General features: G+C 38.7%; 1 protein-coding gene across 1 annotated transcript in view; it reads right to left on the reverse strand.

The window, feature by feature from the left end:
• trip4 (thyroid hormone receptor interactor 4) overlaps window positions 1–21,084 on the reverse strand; it is a 90,819-nt gene that overhangs the window by 63,391 nt on the left and 6,344 nt on the right. The window lies entirely within an intron of this gene.

A 21,084-nucleotide genomic window follows, 5' to 3' on the forward strand; every position in this document is an offset into this window, starting at 1 on the left:
TACACATGTGTATGTATACACATATACACAACATTTTTAAGTTGAACTACAGGGACCATCACATGCTTAACAAATCTTACACACCTTAAACAACCTTTTTAATTGGAACCAAAAGGTGCAAACACATGTATCCTTAGCTAGTATGGACACAGGCTTTGAATCATATTGGTAGCAACACTGACCTTTTCCATCTAAACAGGCGGCTAATGGTCCTCACTTTGTCCCTTTCATTGGAGCTCAGGCACACTGAGTTGCACAGTGATGATTAAAAATTTAACATACTCCTTCACCTACAGAATCAACTGGTGTCAAGTTGGAGAGTGAACATTAATTATCTAGGAGTGTCCAACACTGGCTCCTGAATCTTTACATTATTAATATCCTCAACACAACGAGAGACATGTCTCATTATTAGAAGCTCAGCGCCGGGGCCACGATTTTCCAATTACTGCCGTCGTGTCTGTCTGCCCTACTGCAAATTCCCTTCGCTTTGAAAAAGCCCAAGTTACTATAGTACATGTGCAAGTTTGTACTTTAATAAATATAATATAATAATAATAAATTAAGATGAAGATCTTTGTCTTTTTTAATCAAACCTTCACTACAATGTGACAATTACATTAAACTACTAAGTGAGGAACCTTGGCAGGATTTACTGATATTAACTGTGATGCTTGGTGTATTTCTACTGTCATGTTTAGCTCAAGATTTAACTCTGCACGTCAGCAATTGAGATTTCATTATTGTCATGATGTAAATTACTTCAAGCTGTCGCAGCCCACCACCCTGCTATAAAATCCCCTGGAAGACTGAAGAGAGAGGTATTAAAATTATTTTCTACTCCCCAGCCTCATAAGCATAACAATCCAGCTCTGCACCAACGCTGTTGGTAAAGAGCGACCCACACATTAGCCTTTAAGCTAGCACCAGTGCTGACAGGTGTAGTGAAGTCATGTGTTTTTTCAGGCAGATTCACACAGACTTCCTCACTTAGCCCAGTTCCACTTTCCCAGCCATGTTTATGACTTCACCTCCTGCAGTGGCCCTCGGGCGAGAAGAAAACAAGACTGCTTCACAACAGTCAAAGCTTTTTAGTCTCAACAAGCTAACGGCTGGAACTTTCCAGGGAAAAGGGCTCTCTCTTGTACTCACAGTTAAGCTTCTGTTTGACGAGTGAAGGACTCCTACAGAATAAACAGATTTCTAATGTGCAGCGGAAAATAGCATTTTAAAAGAAAAAAAAATCTATTCAGGAAAATATGAGATGCATTTTACTTAAAGTGGTTCTGAAGCTACATATTGCAAACATGAGTAAATAAGTACATGTTATTATTATATTTGAGTTCAAGTATTAGACAACCGCACTGCGTTTACAGAAAGTCACACAGGCAAAGCCTTCCACTTAGTAGTCTCCTTTTCAAAAGACATACACACACACACTCACACTCACACTCACACACACACACACACACACACACACACACACACACACACACACTCACAAACTCACACACACACACACACACACACACACACACACACACACAGCAAGAACCCCTGGAGACAATTACCACGTCTGCTTTCAAACCTCGACTTCAAAGAAAAATTCCAGGGAATCTAAGGCATTAAAACTTCTTATTTTCCACCACAATCTCCTTTTATCGGTGCCACAAATCCAGCTCTCCTTAACACAGGTGCTGTCAGCAAAAAGGCTCGTATTTTAAGTAAGGTAACAAACCACTTCACAGTGGGCATTTGATTTCATAATGTGGAAATGGAGAAGGACCGGGGAGTTTATGAACATGTCTGTCTCTAAAGGTGAATATTTGCTTTGATATCCCGACACTGGGGTACAGCCCTCCCATCTGTGTTCACTCAGCCTCTGTGGGAAACAACTGTCTCTTCCCTCCTTCTCTCGAGGCTGGCAATGAGCATGGTTTGAGAAAGGAGCACAGAAGGAAGGCAGTCCCTTGATTCTTATCAAAGGCGAGTTTTAGGTTTCTCTAAGCCCATGGGTTAGTAGTACAGCTTACAATAGACAAGGTGATCCTGCTGATATGCTCTTAGGGAGAACACAGTGAACTGCTTAACAGAAGGTGTTGAATAAGAGCTCTTTACAGGTCCTTTCAGTTTAGACTTCTACAGTTTGTGTAAGTGAGCTAAAATATTTTTTAAATCGTTTGTGATATTTTAAATAAAAGGTCCTTGATTTTCAAAAGAAGCAGAAAATAATAGTTTCTCAATTTCTGAAGCGATCGTTAATTTTGCTGGCTGAACAGCTCCTGGCAAATTTAATCAGATGTAGATAGCTGGTTAATTATGCTAATGTTAGCTCTGTGGGTTGGTTGAAAACACAAGCTGACATTTTAATTTTTCCAGCTGACTCAAGAATCTTGTAAATGATCTTAAATACACTGAAACATTAATTGTGGGTACTCCATGTGTGCTGCTATTGCCTGTAATTGTTGTGCTTTGTGTCTAATTGCTCTTATATATTTTCCATTTATTAGATTCTTATTTTATACATATAAAATCATTTATTTTCATGAAGGTTCTCTATTTATCTGTACTTATTCTGACCTTTTGCTGCTATAATTTTCCCTCTGCAAAATCAATTAAGGATTATCTTATATTTACTTGATGGCTACATGCATCATTGATAAAATGACTGAGCTACCTACATGTCTCAGACAAAAACGTATCCTTATGAGCTGATGATCTATGCAGAGGACATGGAATTAAAGAGATACTGTTCATGGATTTTTTTTTTTTTTCAAACAGTTTGTTTTCACTTTTAGCATTACAAAAGAAGAGGCTATCAGGATGATGGCTAACTGATGTGCTTGGCAAATGAAATGCTATATGGTAAAGCAGCTGAGGTTCATGTGATAACTTCCTTAAAACTGGAGCACAACAGAGCTGCTATCATTACTGCAAACTCTTCAAATCTAACATCCAGAACTGGCTTCCACACAATAATCCAACAAACTAAAGTAGGCCGTTCATTATGTTCTCTCTGGCCTTGAAAGTATTGCTGGGTTGCTACTGGTGGTAAGCTGGTTAGCTGGCAGCTTAAGGTTATTATGGATCCCACTGCTTTTCTTTCTAAGACTCGCCCTACTCTGCCTCCGATTGGTTGCCTTCATTGGTTGTGTTGGTTGGGCTGAGGCAAGAGTAGTGAGTTTGGTTAGGTTTAAGAATATTACAACTAGCCAATCAAAGGCAGAGTAGGGCAGGTCTTTGCATGAAAAGCAGAGGGATTCAAAAAGATGCAACACTTGCGTGAGACGTTACGTTAGATGTCAGGTTACGTTTCATCCATTCTTTAAACTTTTGTGTTTTTGGTCTTTCAAAAGCAAGAAAATTTAAAAAATCTCTCTGACCACAGCCTCATTTACACAAATCCAGCATGTGGAGAAATCTGAGGCCTACTGTGCTACTGTGTGAGTTTTGATTGCTAACATATGATTCAATGATCAATTTAGCACATGGTCAATTCACACCAGGGCACCAACACTGGTTTTAGTTTATACATAAAATACAAACAAACATTCTCCTGCAAGACCTGTAAATCCTCTGTGTCCATGTTTGGATTGCGGTTGCTGAGAGATGCCATTTTCTCTTCATACCAACATCTTAGAACATTTTAATTACACATTACATTAGATTTTTTTCCATAAACCTTTGAGTGGAAAGTGCAAGAGATGATTGAGAGGTGACTTTGTGCTCAAATATCATTCTTCTGTATTATCCAACTTTCTGTTAAATGCGACCCACTTTCTATTTGAACTTGAGGTCAGACGAGAAGATGACTTCAGCAATTCCAATCTCATAGTGCCATTGAAAAAAGCTCATAGTAAAAAACATACATAACATAGATAACATACCAATTTCTTTTTAAACACCCAGCACAGGCAATGTACAGTTGCACCAGCATTATTCAAGTAATTATGCTGAATCAAATTCTTGCTACACTGACCACCCGATATATGAGAGGAAAGAAAATTATGTTGCATGTAAATCAATACCCCACACACTGAGCCTGCAAAAAACATTTAATGGCATATTTGCCCAGTGGACCATGAAAAGAAGAGCTTGTGCAGTATGTGCCCCAAGAAATGTCTCTAAATATGGCAAAGGCACAAGAGAGAAATAATTGTAGCTGACAGTGAAGGGAGTAAGACTGCAAATTCTGTATTGATTCTCAAAACCTATTTTAATCATACGCTTCTGCATTTAGATACAAGTTTATGATTTCAGTTAAAGCTGCAACAATTCTGCTTTCATTTTTTGTTGATTCTAGCGGCCCCTGTGGAAAAAACAGTATGAGAAACATACCTCTTGTTGTTAAGATCTTGATCTGGCTAGCGTGTGCATTTGTTTTGAACCAAGTGAAAGAAAGAGGCAATGCATTATTAATACTTCCCTGTTTTGTAAACAGAGGCCATGCATCTATTTAGGTCTATGTAAGATATAATATGACGATGGAGAAACAAAATACACCTTTTTTTTAGTGCTGTACTATCAGACTACAGAGCAGACTCCTCTCTCAGGCTGTGAGGCTCCTCAATTCATCCTCAGCCCTCTGCCATAAAATATAGTTTTAATTTTAGGACTTATCCAACCCCTGTAAGTTGAAATCTGAGCTGGTTACAGACATTAAAAATAACTAATCATCATACAGAAACAGCCACTCTAAGACATGCTTAAGACTGTTTCATCACCGTTTAAAAGTTCCTTACAGTATGTTTAAATATATAGATTTTACCAGCCAAGAAAGCAGTGTTATAAGCCTCATCAGGAGCATAGAGGGGAGCTATGATACTTGTTGCTGCCCAATTAGGACACTATTTGCATATAAAAGATGTTTCTAGGTGTTAATTCATCTATGAAAATTAGAAAATGTGTCACTTAGCATTCTTTTTTATGGATACCATTAATTATCTTGCATGCTAAACCGTTGATGCCTCATTTACAGGAAATCACACATGAATGTCAGTTTTTAGAGATGTGATTTAAATGGAGCCATTTGGAACAATAACACATAATTTTCTACTGGTTAGGATAATGTGATTTTAAGTGCAGCAAAACAATCCTTGATTAAGCTTGGGAGTTTCATTGAAATATTCAAGGAAACTGTGTATTTTTATTTGGCTTATACTCTTATTAAATAGCTTTTTAAATAATCCGTAAGAAATCATCTCTGTGGATACTTAGACCAAAGGGTCAGACACTTTCTGTAGTTTTACCTTGCTGCCACCCTTTAGCTCTAAAGTTGAAAGACATTTCAGCAAGACGTCACTACACAAAGAAAAAGCACATCATATTTGATGTTAATTCTGCTTGATCACAGGGTACCTGGCGTATATGGTGCAGACTGTGAATTCCCTGCTTGCCTTCATCACCGGAGCCTCATTGAAAATAATGATCACAATCCTGCTGCCTTTTAAATACAGTGCAGGTCATGCCAAGGCACACTACCCTGTGTTCTGAAATTAAGACATTTACTGAGTGAGACTATTACACCCATGCTCTACAGATAAGCAACAACAACATTCGGCTGAATGTTGTTATGGCTGATAGATGAGCACCAACTTCATTTTTTTTTCTTTAACTGACAGATCCTGACCCAAAGAAACAGTACATGAACACATCTGTCACAGACACTGAGCAAAAAGTAATGTGATTTTTTCATGAATTTAACAGGTCAAATAGTGGTGTATAATATACATAATAGCGGGTACTTTGAATTACAGAATGAAACAATACTTTTTTATTACTTTTTCTGATTAAAACTCTCTGCCTGTGTTTGTCATTGATTTCGAGGTCAGACCATTTTCAAAGACACTGGCAATCTTCAAAGAACAAACACTTGATGCCCATGACAACAGCTGGCAGCTCCTCACTGGTATCCTGGCAAAATAGCTTGTGGACACAACCTCGTAACACATCCAGTGCATGTATTCATAAAGCAGAGGAGATGGAGAAACTTATTGCCAGTGTTGTCAATTTCTACATTTTTTGCTTATCCTACGGCTGGTTACATATCCAGAAAAGCTTTATCATGCCAACATTAGACAATCTCTTATCAATGGGCAGTTTATAAATGGAATTTAAAAAAAATGATCTGCTCTTTGATCATGTAAATGCTATAAAATATTCTGCTGGTTAAATAGATGTGATTGCTGACTTTCATACAAAACACAACCAAATCACCAGAATAAATGTTAGATCGGTTGGCCGAGATTATCGATATTACAAGTATTGGTCGGGCTGTAATAAATGCTGAATGCAACAAATGCAATCTGCGTTTCTTCAAACCACGGATATTTTTGGTTTGATTTTATCCCATCAGTGTAATTTTTTTTGTCATGCTTATTATATGAATTGTTGAGTAATGGCCACAAATGTGGTTTGTGAGGTTACAGTGACCTTGACCCTTGACCACTCAAATCTAATCAGTTCATCCTGGAGACCAAGTGGACGTATGTGCCAAATTTACAGAAATTCCCTCAAGGCGTTCTTGAGATATCCCTTTCACAAGAATGGGAAGGACGGAGGGATACAGACAACCCGAAAATTAAAATAAGTCTCACTGGCTTTATGGGCAAGAGGAAGCTGAATTCTTTTTTTGTTTGCTGCACACAAACAGAAAGATTAATGGCACTGGAAGCATGGACAGCCTCCCTCGCCTCCCCCTCTTTCTCCATACTTTCCTCCCCTCTGATGTCGCTAGCAGGAAGTTGCTGAGCAGACATGTCGCCCAGCAGAGTACAATTGAGTTTGTAATCTCTGACCCTGCAGTGGCAGAGAGTCTCTTGCTCTCTGTCTCTCTGGTTCTCCCTCTCTAGGAGAGAGACTTGAGGTTATACTGCTGCTGAGTTTGGGCTTGGCTGGATAAAGATCTCTTCTCAAATGAACACACACAGGCATGGGTGACATAAAGCAATTGCATAGGCATGCCTGGGGAATCTGGCAAAAACACTCAAAATCAGCTAGACGTAACGAGTGAAGTAATGCCTGTGCTCATATTTGGACAGCAACAGGCATAAAGAATAATGATTAAATTGGGAGCTCTTCCAATTCCTGATAACACCATAGCAGGGAAACACGATCGCCCACTGACTTTGTGCAAAGTACTTACTGACTGCACCACACAACCTTCATTCATTTCCTCATTCCAAAACAGAAAACTGGCACAGACACTGGCCTCATGAGGAGCCATTTTGGGGCATCAAAAACAAACACCAGATGTTGAGATGGGAGATAAATGTCAAACATATTGATGCTATGCTTCATTAAGGCTCATTGTGGGTGGTTACAATTTGCCTGTGGCACCAAATAGATCACAACATTAAAATCTACAGAGGTCTCATTTTTCTTGTTTTATACAAACATTGTTTAACACAGTCGGGGCCATTATGTCAAAGAGAGCGCAAACTGAGAACCAGAAGACTGTTCCATAAACTAAAAACAAAGAGGTTGTTCCAGTTACATGTGCTGCGACCAAAAAGCTGTCTGCGGAGCCATACAAAATTGCAAACATACCTATTCAAAAACAGCAACAGCTAAACATACTTTAACCACAAATGACAGGCTTTTAAAGTTTGGGCTGTACAGATTCCAGTCCATTGACTTAATTCCTTTGATTCTCTTTACTACACTCCCTCAGAATATTTACTAGTATTACTAGTACGTGCTACATTAGTGAGCAATCCCAACAAAAACAAACCATTATTGGCTTGAATGACGTGTTAGTTTGGGTGGTACTTTCGTTGCTCATCGGAACAAGCGTAAGTAACAAAGTATCATAATAACTGACGCAACAGCAACACTTTAAGGCTTTAGAGGCATTAGCTAATTGGGCTAAGCAATAACAGAGGATTAGCGTCTTGTTACAAAGGGAAATGCAGTGTCCTTTTTCTCAGGACAGGACACTGTATCATGAGGGCTAGGAATAAGATTGATTCAGCTAGGAGTAAAAATAAATACAATTTTTTTTTTTAAGATGTATATTCTCTAATAAACATTTCAGTAGAGACCAGAAATCTCTAGAAACAGGTTAACAAATGTCAAAGCAATAATTCTGGTGGAAGAAGATTTCTGTTTTTTGTGAATCAAATCTATTTCCTTTATATACTGTATACATAATGGTAGAATTAAGAAAATAATTAATATTCTTGTCAAGTCTTTGAAAGTTCATACTTCTACCAATTTTACACATCAAATCCTCATCAGAGAAACAACCATACTGTAGATCAACTGTGAAAGCAGGTTATTACAAGCCATATTGAATTTTCTTGTTAGGCTGTGACCTCTAGTGGCCGTAGTCATTACTACAACGGCAAAAGAGGAAGTCAGGTGAAGTATTATAAAGAGCGAGAAAGTTCACATAGGGAGGAGGTCGGGGTGGGTGGGTGATCAAATAAGCACAGGACTTTGACCCAGGAGGCCACTGTTTGTGTCCAGAGTAAAAACAAAAGTTAACGCTGAGTTATTTTAACTCAGTGACAAGTCAGGTGATGTACATTACATAACTGTAGTTACATGAGTAACATAGTTACTTTAATCCAGACTACAACGTTTTCCGCAACCTCACCAAGTAGTTTTCTTGCGTAAATATAACCAAACAGTGAGCATACAATGAAGGTGAAATGTAGGTCTTTCCTGTCGCTGGTATGCTGCAACAGTCATGTTGTTTTGGGAACGGTGATATATCTTGTTTCGGAGTGTCTGGCAAGCGATCTATTCAGTGGTTTAGGTATAAGGATGTGATGATTGTGATGCTGATCTTACAGCAATGTTAGCCACATAATGGGGAATATTTAGTGATTGTTCACCTAAATCTTAATTACATTATAATTAAAACTGTCAAAAAATGTTTTAATTTGTCTAAATAAATACAAATCACTGAGTTTTCCTAACTTTTTCTTGCAATAATATATATAATAATAATAATAATAATATAAGAGTGTCGAATTTTCAACTACAAAACTAGAAGTGGTTAATGATTAATGCCGTTCCCCATTCTGTTACAGTCAATAATATTAGTCAATACTTTATTATTATGAGTACCTTGCAGGCTTTTCTGTTTATGTTCGAAATGACTGTGATGGGGTAATGATGACATAATAACGATGACTTTGGCAACACTTCAGATAGTTCAGAAAAGAGATTTTTTTTTTTTAAACTCTTTATTTATAAGTCATTTTCATCTTTTAGTACAGAACAAAAGACAAATACAAAACATTGAACAATTACCCATATTCAAGGTCCGGGGGTGATCAATAAGTCCACAAGGCAAAATATCATATCCAGTACGTGTATACAGTCTCATTCATTTGCTAAGTAGTCTTTCCATTTCTGCCACCGTTTTTCACCTAGATCTTTTTGGAGTCTGATTGAATATGTCATTTGCTCTAGTACATGTAGTTGTTTTACAATACCAACAAAAGATTCTGTAGTGGGAGCATTCTTCTGGAGCCAACATTTTGTGATGGCCTTCTTACTTGAAGCCAGCAAGACCCTAAGTAGGTACTGATCAGCTCCACTCAACCCATCTGGCATATTCCCAAGATAGAGAGTTGTGAACAATACATTCATATTAAAACATAGAACCTTTGAAATAATTTTTGTCACTTCACTCCAAAAAAACTGAATGGAGGGGCAAGACCAAAAAATATGGGCATGATCAGCAAGAACCTCTCCACATTCTCTCCAGCAGGTAATTTGTGTACCAGTCTGTTTGGACTTCTGTTTGGGAGTTATAAAAAAACGAATTAAACTTTTCCAGCAAAAATCTCTCCAGGTCCAGGAGTTGGTGGAGGATGATTGTGTTTTCCAGGCCTTTGACCACATGTCCTCTGTTATTACAGTATTTAACTCCTTCTCCCACCGTTGTCTTATATAGTCCGTTGAATCCTTCTTCAGAGAGGTGATGCTATGGTATAACTTGCTTATAAGTCCTTTAATATTCCCAGAGTTGTATGCATCCATAAATATATGAATAAACACTGGTGGCTCTGCTGGGTTACATCCTTTTAGCTTTTTACAAAAATAATCACGGACCTGTAAGTACCTGTAGAAGTCTTGCCCACCTAGTCCATACATTTGACACAAATTGTTAAAGCTGATAAGTTCCCATTTTTTAACAATTTTGCATACAGCAGTAACACCATAATAGGTCCATTGTTTATAGCCATGATCTAATAATGCTGGTGTGAATTCGGGGTCATACGCTGGCCATCTAAGTAGTTTTATCTGTTTCTGGAGTTCAAATTTTTTAACCACCTCACCCCATACCTTCAATGAACAGTTCACCCATTGGCTCTCTGTATGTAGTATTTTTTCCTCCATCCCCACACAACCAAGCAGCGAATGAATTGGTGTATCTGTTAAAGATAACTCCATGGTTTTCCATTTCGCTTCATAAGAGGGATTACACCAATATACAAGAGGCCTCAGTTGGGCTGCTAAATAATAGTCCCTTAAAGATGGGAGGGCCCTGCCACCCCTCTCCTCCGGAAGCTGAAGGGTGGAAAATTTTACCCTTGGTCTCTGTTTATTCCAAATGAATCGTGAAATATGTTTGTTCCACTCTCTAAATTGTTTCAGAGGAATTTCCACTGGCAATGATAAAAAAAGATATAATAACCTAGGGAGAATATTCATTTTTATTGATCTAATTCTGCTTCCAAAGTCAAGAGGCAACAGGCTCCACCCATCGAGGTCATCATATATTTTTTTGTTAATACTGTTATAGTTAATATTGAATAACTGTGACATGTCTTTAGGCAAATTTACTCCCAGATATTTAATAAAGGGTGTGTTCCAATTAAAACTATACATTACGTTGATTTCTTCAGTAGGTGTGTAATTAAATGTCATAACCTGTGTTTTATGTATATTTAGGGCATATCCTGAATATCCCCCATATGTTTCTAGCATTTTCATTAACAGGGGCAGGCCTGAATTAGGATTTTTTATTGTGATCAACACATCGTCCGCGTACAGACTTATTTTATATTCCTCTCCTCCCATGGAGATACCCTCTAATTCTGTCTCCTGACGTATTGCTTGGGCTAAGGGTTCGATGAATAAATTAAATAGGCTGGGACTGAGGGGGCAGCCCTGCCTGCAACCACGCTGTAAAGTTATAGAATCAGACAGACTGCCATTAACTTTGATTCTTGCCGTGGGGGAGGTGTAAAGTGCCTGGATACAGTGTATAAAATCCTTACAAAAATTGAATCTTTTCATAACTAAATACAGATATTCCCACCCGACTGAATCAAAAGCTTTTTCAGCGTCTAAGCTGAGAATGATGGCACTAATTTGGTCTTTGTTAATCTGTTCGATGGTATGTAAGGCTCTTCTTATGTTGTCCTGTGTCTGTCTATTCTTTATGAATCCTGTTTGGTCCTCGTCTATTAGTAAGGGCATTACAGGTTCCATTCTTTTTGCAAGGATGGTGGCATACAATTTATAGTCTGAATTTAAAACACTAATGGGTCTGTACCCTTTACAGTCCGCTCTATCCTTACCTTCTTTGGGGATCACAGATATGAAGGCCTCTCTCCAGGAGGGGGGGAGGGAGCCTCCTTTTAAAATATAATTAAAGCTGGACTCCAAATAGGGGAGCAGGTGATCTTTCATTGACTTATACCATTCTGGAGGAAAGCCATCCGTGCCAGGTGATTTGTTAGTGTTCAAACTTGAGATAGCTTTACTTATTTCCTCCTTTGTTATTGGCGAGATGAGTTTATCATTAGCTTCTTTACCTAGTGTGGGAAGGTCTAAGGAGTTCAAGAATTCAGCAGCTGAGTGGTTATTAACCTGTTCTGACTGAGAGTATAAAAATTTATAATATCTTTCAAATGCTTTTTGTATGCCATCCAAATTGTTAGTAATTTTATTTGTAGTAGGATCCCTGATCCTGTGGATAGTGTTTTCTGCCTGTTGTTTTTTGAGCCTCCAAGCCAATAATTTTGCAGCCCTAGGGCCAGCCTCATAATATCTTTGTTTCATGAATCTTATATTTTTCTCCACCTCCTCAATTAATATTTTATCTATTTCCTGTTTAGTATGTCTAATTTGTTGTATAATCGAGGGTTCTTTATTTGTTATGTGTATATGTTCCAAATCTCTCAGTTTTTCCTGTAGACCAGCTAATTTTTGGGTCTTCATTTTTTTTAGTGCAGCTGTCCTGGCTATAATCTTCCCCCTGAGAACAGCTTTAGCGGCGTCCCATAATATGCTGGGGTTTACCTCTCCATTATTATTGTCCTGCATATATAGTGCTAAGTCCTTCTCCATTGAATCTCTAAAGGTATGGTCATTTAGCAAACCAGTGTTAAGTCGCCACAGAGTTTTTCGCTGTCTTCCATCTAAATGTAAAGTTAGAAAAATCCCTGAGTGGTCTGAAAGATCCCTCTGACCTATTCTGCAATATTTCAACCTATGTAGATCTTTGTTATACATGAAAAAATAGTCAATCCTTGAATGGACTGTGTGTCTTGCAGAATAAAAAGTATAACCTGGAGTAGATCCATTCAGAGCCCGCCACACATCAATAAGTCCCAAATCTTTAAGTACTTTGTTTATGCGTTTTTCAGTTAAATTCCTTTTTCTTGTTCTATTGGTTGTATCTAAAGAAGGGTTCAGAAGCACATTGAAATCTCCTGCACAGATAAGAGTCAGAAAAGAGATTTAAAAAAAATCGAAAGCTTAGAAATAAATCACAAGATAAAGAGGTCTGACTTAAAAGAGCAACAATGCATCACATAATATTAAAAGAGAAAAGAAGAATTTCAACCGGTTTAGCATTTAGTCTAATACTTCATACAATCTGGTATTCAGTAACATCTCTTTGATTCTGACCTATTTTCATCAACACTGCTGTCTTTTAGACCATCAAAGGAAGCTGTCTGTGTTGCCTTTATCATTGTTCCTAGTTCCTGTGATCAGCATACAGCAGGAGGAACAAGTCCTATTAAATGAGCAGAACAAAATGGAGGAGAGGTAGAGATAATAAAAGGGGCTTCACTGCCAGCAGAAACGGTGTGACATTCGATGAAGTAGTCTGAGGACAGCAGTGAAATTCTAAACAGCGTAGCAGGCCATTTCAAGTCTGGCAGATGGTTCTATGTATTTTTCATGCTGTTGAAAACCTGTGACTGAGGTTTGGTTGGTTGTCATCCAGCGCCTGGGGACCCGGGGCTGAATGCATTCTACACACCACTGCAGAATCACATGATGTCTGACCTCTCTGCCATGGCAAACTGCCCAGCAAGGAAAAAGGGAGGAAGGGGAGGAATGCGAGTGTGTTACTATGTGGCTGAGCTTGTGCAGAAAGAGAGAGCGATGCATAGTCACATGTAAACATTATCTGAATTCTCCACGCACACGTACAACTTCACAGCCTTGACCTGTAAAACACACTGTTAGAGAGAAAGTGGGGAAATTATGAAGAGGGAATGATGGTGGGGGGAGGGGAGCAGCCATTGCGAAGGATTCTCGCTATGTTACAGAAAGAGGGGGAAGAAAAAAATAGCATTGCCTGACTTTCCTTTCTTTGGAATGCATCCAATATATCTTGTGAGAGTGTGTGTGTGTGTGTGTGTGTGTGTGTGTGTTTGTGTGCGTGTGGCATGCTGGCAGGAAGGCTTTCAGCATATAAATATCACATTACCACACAAGGAAACGCAGGCATCAGTCCGAGCTTCCAACTGGCCTAACAAGCACGGGAGCTCCACTCTGGAGGTCAGAGGCACAGCTTGCACAAATGGAATTCCACAGAAACCAGCACTTCTTTTGACAGATAAGTGGCAAGGCTTGCAGCTATGTGATATGGTATAAGCCAATGGTTTCAGTTATCTGACATGTGCTGGTGTGCAAACATCTACTGAGCTGCAGTACATATACAGTAGTATACTAGTATAATGGGGTAATCTATATAATCATAAAGAAGCTGAACAGAACATAAGGAAGGCTTGTTTTATTAACTGGATATTAATAAATATAAGTAAAATATAGAGGCTGAGATATTAGATGTAGCAGGCACAGAGCAGCGCTGACTGATTATTTAAATAAAAAAGGACTCTCTAATCAGTGCAGTTTCAATGGTGAAAGGATCATTTCACCAGCAAACCCAATCCAGACTACACAATGATTGCGTTATCAGAACAGCACCTAAGATCTGTGTGAGGCTTTTGAATGTCTTTGTGATTCTTTAACAATCATCATCATCTATTCAAAAACAAGTGACAGAATAAATTCTCTTCAGCTGTTCAATCACTGCTCAATCAGAGTTTAATCTGGGCCCACTTCTAATACACACTGTTATACATGTTCATCACCATAGCATGTTTCAATGCAGGCATTAAAATATATGCAGATGATGAGGAACTTTTTTCACCACTATCCCACAGATGTCCTCAAATGATTTTAACCGTCCTGAAGTGAATCAAAATGTTTGATTGTCCGAAAATCAAAATATTGCTTCTTTGCTTTATTATTATTATCATCATCTATCCACAAATTTTCTGGGGAGGTAACTGGGGAAATGGTTATGGGTAATAATTCCAGTGCTTGGCGCAACTAGCGCAAGTAAGAAAGTGTCATAATAACTGACGCACAGGTGGCACTTTCAGGGCTTCAGATGTAATAAGTAGAAGTAAATAATGTGTTCGTAAGTTGCTCACCTATATCTTCATGAATGAATGATACGCCGTACCAATTGCTCTAGGAAAGAGGATTAGCGTCTTGTTACCACCAGGACGTGTCGGAAGTTGTGCTCATAATTTGTGCAAGGTATCATGGCGGCTAAGAATATGGTGGATAATTGTTAACTAAAAGTATGAGCGTTCAAAGTACTTTTATCTCAAAACTGTACTCAGCTTAAGTATTTTAGTACATTTATTTTCAATTTGTTGTGTTGTGACATTGAACTGCATTTCACTTTTTAAGGCTTAATGTTCCTCTTCACAGAAACACTCACTTCTGCTGTGTGTCTAGTTATTTAGCTGTTAGCTCTTACAGCTCCGTTAGCTGTAAGCTATTAGCTTATACATACTCATCTCTGATCGCCCAAATCACATTTTCTATTGTATCTGGGCCAGCCCTGCTATTGTATTGTTTCATACATATCCTGTATGCAGATGACACATTTAGATTTATATCCACATACAGAAGCTACTGTTAAATACTGTATGCAGATGATACTGTTACATATTTGCAGAAAAAGCTTTTCCAGACAATATGAAAACCTATATTAGCAGGAGTGGTCAAGCAAACTAAAATCTAAAAGTGTTTACCTTCATTGTAAACAAGACTGCATGCAAGAATCTTAAGTATTTAAAATATTCTGGGGGGATATTCTAAATAAAAAATGTTAATCAAAATTTAAAAATAACAAGTTTAGTAATGTAGTCAATTTTCTCTCTTCCTTCTTTTAAACAAAATGACAACAACATGTTTATTCTGCAACGATGCTTAAGTCCCATTATGTTGCTAAAAAGGTTTTGCATTAATTGGCTCTAACTGCTATTGCAGTGCTATTAATGTTATTGTTTTTATGCCTTAACTTTTTCAAATTAGATGTTTTGACCAGTCATTGTAGGAAAAGCACAGGTGTTACTAATAACATTAACTGCTCTAATCAAGTGCCACAACAGAGTGACAGTCAGCAAACACAATAAGACTGATATTGTTAAATCAAATTCAGCAAGCATTAATTTCATTATTTACATGTGCTTCTCCTTCTGGGACATGTCAAAATGTCATCAGTGAGAAAAGTACATTTCTTAAATTTTATTTTCACTTTGTGACATAAGACTGAATTGGTGTTCATATAGCCAATGAATGGATGATGGTGTAATGATCAAAGATATGCGAAACCTGAGTCTAGACCACTTAGGGACCAAAGCTATAAACCATGCACTGAAAGCCATGTCTCAAATATGTGTCTATCTGATATACAGAACTGCCAGGGGACCTGTTAAATGTCAGCCTTCAACAGATGAGAGGTAGATATGCTTATCTGTGAAACATTGTTCCTCAAAAACCTCTGAATGTTGAAACTTTCAGATTGTATTATTATGTCAACATTTCATCATCAGGAATAGGATCCTCTGATTAGATAATATATGTACAGATCACACACACACATACACACAAAACCCACGTTGACTTCTTGCCCTCATAGTCATTTCATACGAATGAATACAGCGCTGAACAGTCACTGGTTTTCCTCTCTCTCTGCTTTCCTCTCTGACTTGTATTCACTAAGACATGAAGCTCTGCAGCTGGTACAGAGTAATAAATTTGACCCTTATTAAGAGTGTGGATTGATCCAATCAATTTTTTCACCACAGGAGCAAGTTCATGGTGCGATTCGAGCTCTATATGGGGCGTGATGTGCCTCTGCCTGTGCTGTTAACCAAATTGAGAATGGGTCTGTGCATTAGTGGATAAATGTTGCACTAAAAACATAGCAATGCTGTTTGACTACATTTTATTGCACATTTGAGTATCAATTTTATGTGTGAAGTAAACCATCTGCATCATATCCACCACCCTTAAACCTGCTTAGTATGGCTGCAGCTCTCTGCTCATCCATTTTAATTATCCCGCTCTGCCTCTTCCTGCAAAAACAATTTTCAATCTGTAACCTACCTATCTTTTTCCCAACCCATCCCCCCCCTCTCTGCAGAAAGAAGGTCAGGCGTACATCTCAACCCGTTGCTGAGTGAGCACAGGGGGGAAGGGGTGGAGAGACAGAGCACAGATCATAATGGCTGGCCAATTATCAGTAGTAAGGGGGGCTGGGGAGTTGGGAGGAGTGAGAGATTATGGGGGGAATGGATCAATACACCAGTCAATTTCTAATGAGGGAAAGAACTGGTTCAAGTCAAGCAGATGGAAATCCTGCTCTGCCTGGGGTGGTCTTTCTTCACTGTCTGTCAGCAGGGTGTCAGGGTTTTACTGCTGCTTTGTACAACAGCGCCCCAACAGGAGAAGGACTGCTATCACACTGGATCGGTGATACTTAAATATTTACATTTACTGCATTTTTTGGATTCATAGTGTTTCTATCCTGATCTACCCACATTCCACTTTCTCTAAATATTTCATATATCACTAGGGGCAGATTTAGAAGAGCCTGAAGAATAATGGCTGTCTGTCCTTCACCTCCCCCCTCTTTTAACCACCCACAACTGCCAGCACAGGACAGTAAATCCTGCATCTCACCCACTCAGCCCAGCCCAGCAGCTCAGCTGTGTGCTACTATGTATTAACACAACATGCACTCTTCTGCTTATATGAAAAGAAGCGAGCTTGAACTGCTAAAGGCTAAACAGCTAATAGTCTCTGCTTTTTCCAAAATGGTGACTGGAACAAGCACCATCATTAAGCATTTGGTGCTGTTGTTCTTCTGTGGTTGCTTCACTATTTTCTACATCTGCCTTTCTTTTTTTTCTGAGGGGCCTTGTGTGGGGTGGGGGTGTTATTTATGGCTGCTCTGTGCAAGTGGACACACACACACACACACACCCTTTCACAGGATGAAAGGGCAGTCACACTGCCTGCAAACATGATTTTACAGCCCTGGGTGGAATGAGTGGTGGAGGAGAGAATGAGGACAGAGTACAAAAGGGGAAAGCCCTTAGATTTACAGGTCCCAGCAGTCAGAAGGCAAACCATGTCGCAGCACACATTTTTGAAGTAGTTTTTACCCAAACGCAGAGCTCCTCAGAAATAAAACAAGTGTCTTTATGAAGGAGGACACATATGTCAAAACATGTGTGCAGAGAAATGTGGAAACACAAGCATAAAATCCTAAAAGGGGATCATTGCATTTTCCGTGGCTCTGTTTTGTTTTAATTGGAACAGGAGACTGTGCAATTTCCAAATGTGATCCCTTTCACTATGTCATCAAAGACTGCTTACAAGCGTGTGTGCACATGTGTATGAGGGCTTGTAGCGTTGCAGGGTTACAACATGTTTGTGCAGTGTTTACACAGTCTCACTGTAGAATATCCCATATATATGCATGTGTGTTTTTTGTGACTATAGAGTCAGACATGTTACTGTTTGTACACAACATAAAAATAATGAGAAGTGACTGACTTCTTGGTGTGTGTTTTTTCTTTAGAGGTTTACTCTGACGTTTGTGAAAAAAGCAGAGTAAATACTTTTAATGAGGCATTTGTAGTGTATTTCAACCCTATTATTAAAAAAAACAAGAAGGCTATAAATCAACAAACATTTAAGTAGTTGAGTTCTTAAAGCCTGACATTACTTGAAAAATAATTAGGGCTGCAACTGATGATTGTTCCAGCACATCTTCAACAGAAAAACGACTGTAAAAGCAGTTTATTTAAGCCCATATTTACATTTCTTGTTCGGCGGTCCCCTCTAGTGGCCGTAGTAATTATTTTGGCAGCAAAGGAGGAAGTCAGGTGAAGTAGTATAAAGAGCAACAAAGTCCACATGGGGAGGTAGATGAGTGTTCATGTTCATTGTGAAACCACAAGGTATAGGTGAGTTATTTTAAGTTACTAATGTAGGGTAATCTACAGTACATAACATAAGTACATAACCTAACTTAAGTTAGATATGTAATGTACTGTATGTTTGTTGTAACTGAAGGTACATAAGTAGAGTAGCTATTTTAATCCAAACACATTATTATTTTACAATGTTTTCCGACAGCTAACTGAGTAGTTTTCTTGGCTAAAACAAAACAAATTGCAAGTGTACGATAAAGGTCTGCAGTGTTTCCCACACATACAGTTTATAGTGACCTGGCCATGATAGAACAAGTCCGATCCATTGAGGCCCCACCCCCCAACAAACACGACCCAAAAGATCACCTACAAACGTCCCAGTGCCAGACAGTGCAGGACACCCACGGAGGTCTTGAGACCAAGAAGCATTGACAGGTCCGAGCTGTTTTGGCTGCACAAGGGGAACCTGCGTAATATTAAGTAGGTGGTTTTAATGTTGTGGCTAACCGGTGTACGTTCGTTACTGAAGTTAAATAAGAAACACAGTTATTTAAACCCAAACCACTATGTTTTCCTAAAGCTAACCAAGTGGTTTTTCTAAACTAAACTGCGAGGGCAAGATGAAGAACTAGTAGGCCTGTTGCTGGTACGCTACAACAGACATGCTGTTTTGGGAGCCACTGGCAATAGACCTATTCAGATGTTAAGGTGTGAGGATGTGTTCATTATTCTTATCGTCAATTAATCTGCATATTATTTTCTTGATTCATCTGTAACATTGAGCTTAAACTGTTAGAAAATAGTGAAAAATTCTGATTACAATTAACCAGAGCCCAAGGTGACATCTTAAAATTTCCTGTTTCAGTCCAAAACCAGTAAATATTAACATTTGAGAGGCTGTAAACAGTCAATGTTTGGCATTTTTGCTTCAAAAACGCCTGCAAAACGATAAACTGATTACCATAACAGCTGCTGATTTCTTTTCTAGTGATCAGCTAATTGTTTTCAGCTCTAATATTAACACAAATATACTGGAAAAGGATAAGACCAGTAGACCTCAGATGGAGCAGTCTCTAACAAAGCCACAGGCTAAAACAGCCTAGACGAGGGCTGCAATGTAATTAAGTTTAAATGTGTTCCATTGACAGGGACTGGGAGAGCAACTCTGTGTACACATGACGACTTAATGGAGAGTGGGGTGTATTTTCCAGTTTGTACTTGGTAAAACTGCAATTAATTAAAGTAATTCGGGTGTAAAAGCTCAAGTAAACAGTTTATGAGTCCAAAACAGCAGCAGTGACCAGACTGCCAATGGAGCCACATCAAATATTCAGAGTGAGTCCTCGTAGCACTCTGGTTAAGGGTGGATCTCAGTTTAAGTGTTCATGGAAGACATAAAATGGAAGACAGCAGCAGTGCTCTCTATTGTTGTATCAGTAATCAGAGGGCACTCATGTCTGTGGCTGTGAGACAAAATAATTGCTTTGAAAGTATGCTGCATAGACAAAATAGGCTGATGCAAATGTAAATATATGTATCACCATTATGGTGGGAGGTAACTGGGATAATGAGGGCTTGGATCTGTGTCTCTGTGGTTAGTCCTGTGGTGCATACTGTCTCTAGTGGTAAATACTGCAAAGCTGGGAGGGAGATGTTGTAGAAAAGGTGCAGTCTGACCTCTGCTGGTAAGAGATGATGTTGCTCACCGAAATATGCATGACCACCTCAGTCAAATAGTATCTCTCAGTAAAAGTTTAAAGAAATACAAGAGGTGTAGAGAAAATTGTGGTCATCCTCTGAACAAATGCAAATGGCCAGAATTTAAAGGAAGAATTCACCAACAAATTAGAATTCACTCATTACATACTACCCCCCCATGCTGATGAGGAGTTGGGTGGAGTTGCGTAGTCCACCAAACATTTCTGGAGCTTCACAGCAACACAACATTGCAGCATTCTCCTGAACAACTGAGATAGATGGAGACTTAAAACAATAGAAAAAAAAAAACATAAAATACAGCTGGTACGGCATAATCGAATTTTCCGGCAGCCCTGAGAACCTAAATTGAATTGAGAAGTTGTAATTAAACCGTCAACGTGTGGTTGGGTTCATGCACCCACGTCAGACAGGGTGACAACCAAGGCTTTAAGCTTAGCAGCTACAGTGAAGATTTCAGCTTAAAAAAAGGTGTAAATAACGTCTTTTCAAATCAATTTGTGATCTCAGGGTTTACAGAGACTGGATTAAGCTCTAAAATCACATATTGATGGAGCCATTTTATGTTTTTTTCCCGCTTGTTTTAAAACAAGTCCCCAGCTACTTCAGTTGTTTAGAAGAATGCTGTAATGTGGTTTTGATGTGTAACTTCACCCAACTTTCCATCAGCATGAGCCTGGGTAGATAATGACAGAATTTCCATTTTTGAATGAACTCGTCCTTTAATCTTCTCTAAGCAGGCATAATTCAGTAATTCATACTGATTTAAACTCACAAGAATGTTTCTGTCTGGAGAATAATTAAGTTGTTTGACTGTGTGTGTTTAGTCTCGTACAGTGTGGTCTTGGATGAAGTAAGC

Source organism: Pagrus major, chromosome 4 (assembly GCF_040436345.1).
Source record: "Pagrus major chromosome 4, Pma_NU_1.0".
Classification (NCBI taxonomy): Eukaryota; Metazoa; Chordata; class Actinopteri; order Spariformes; family Sparidae; genus Pagrus; species Pagrus major.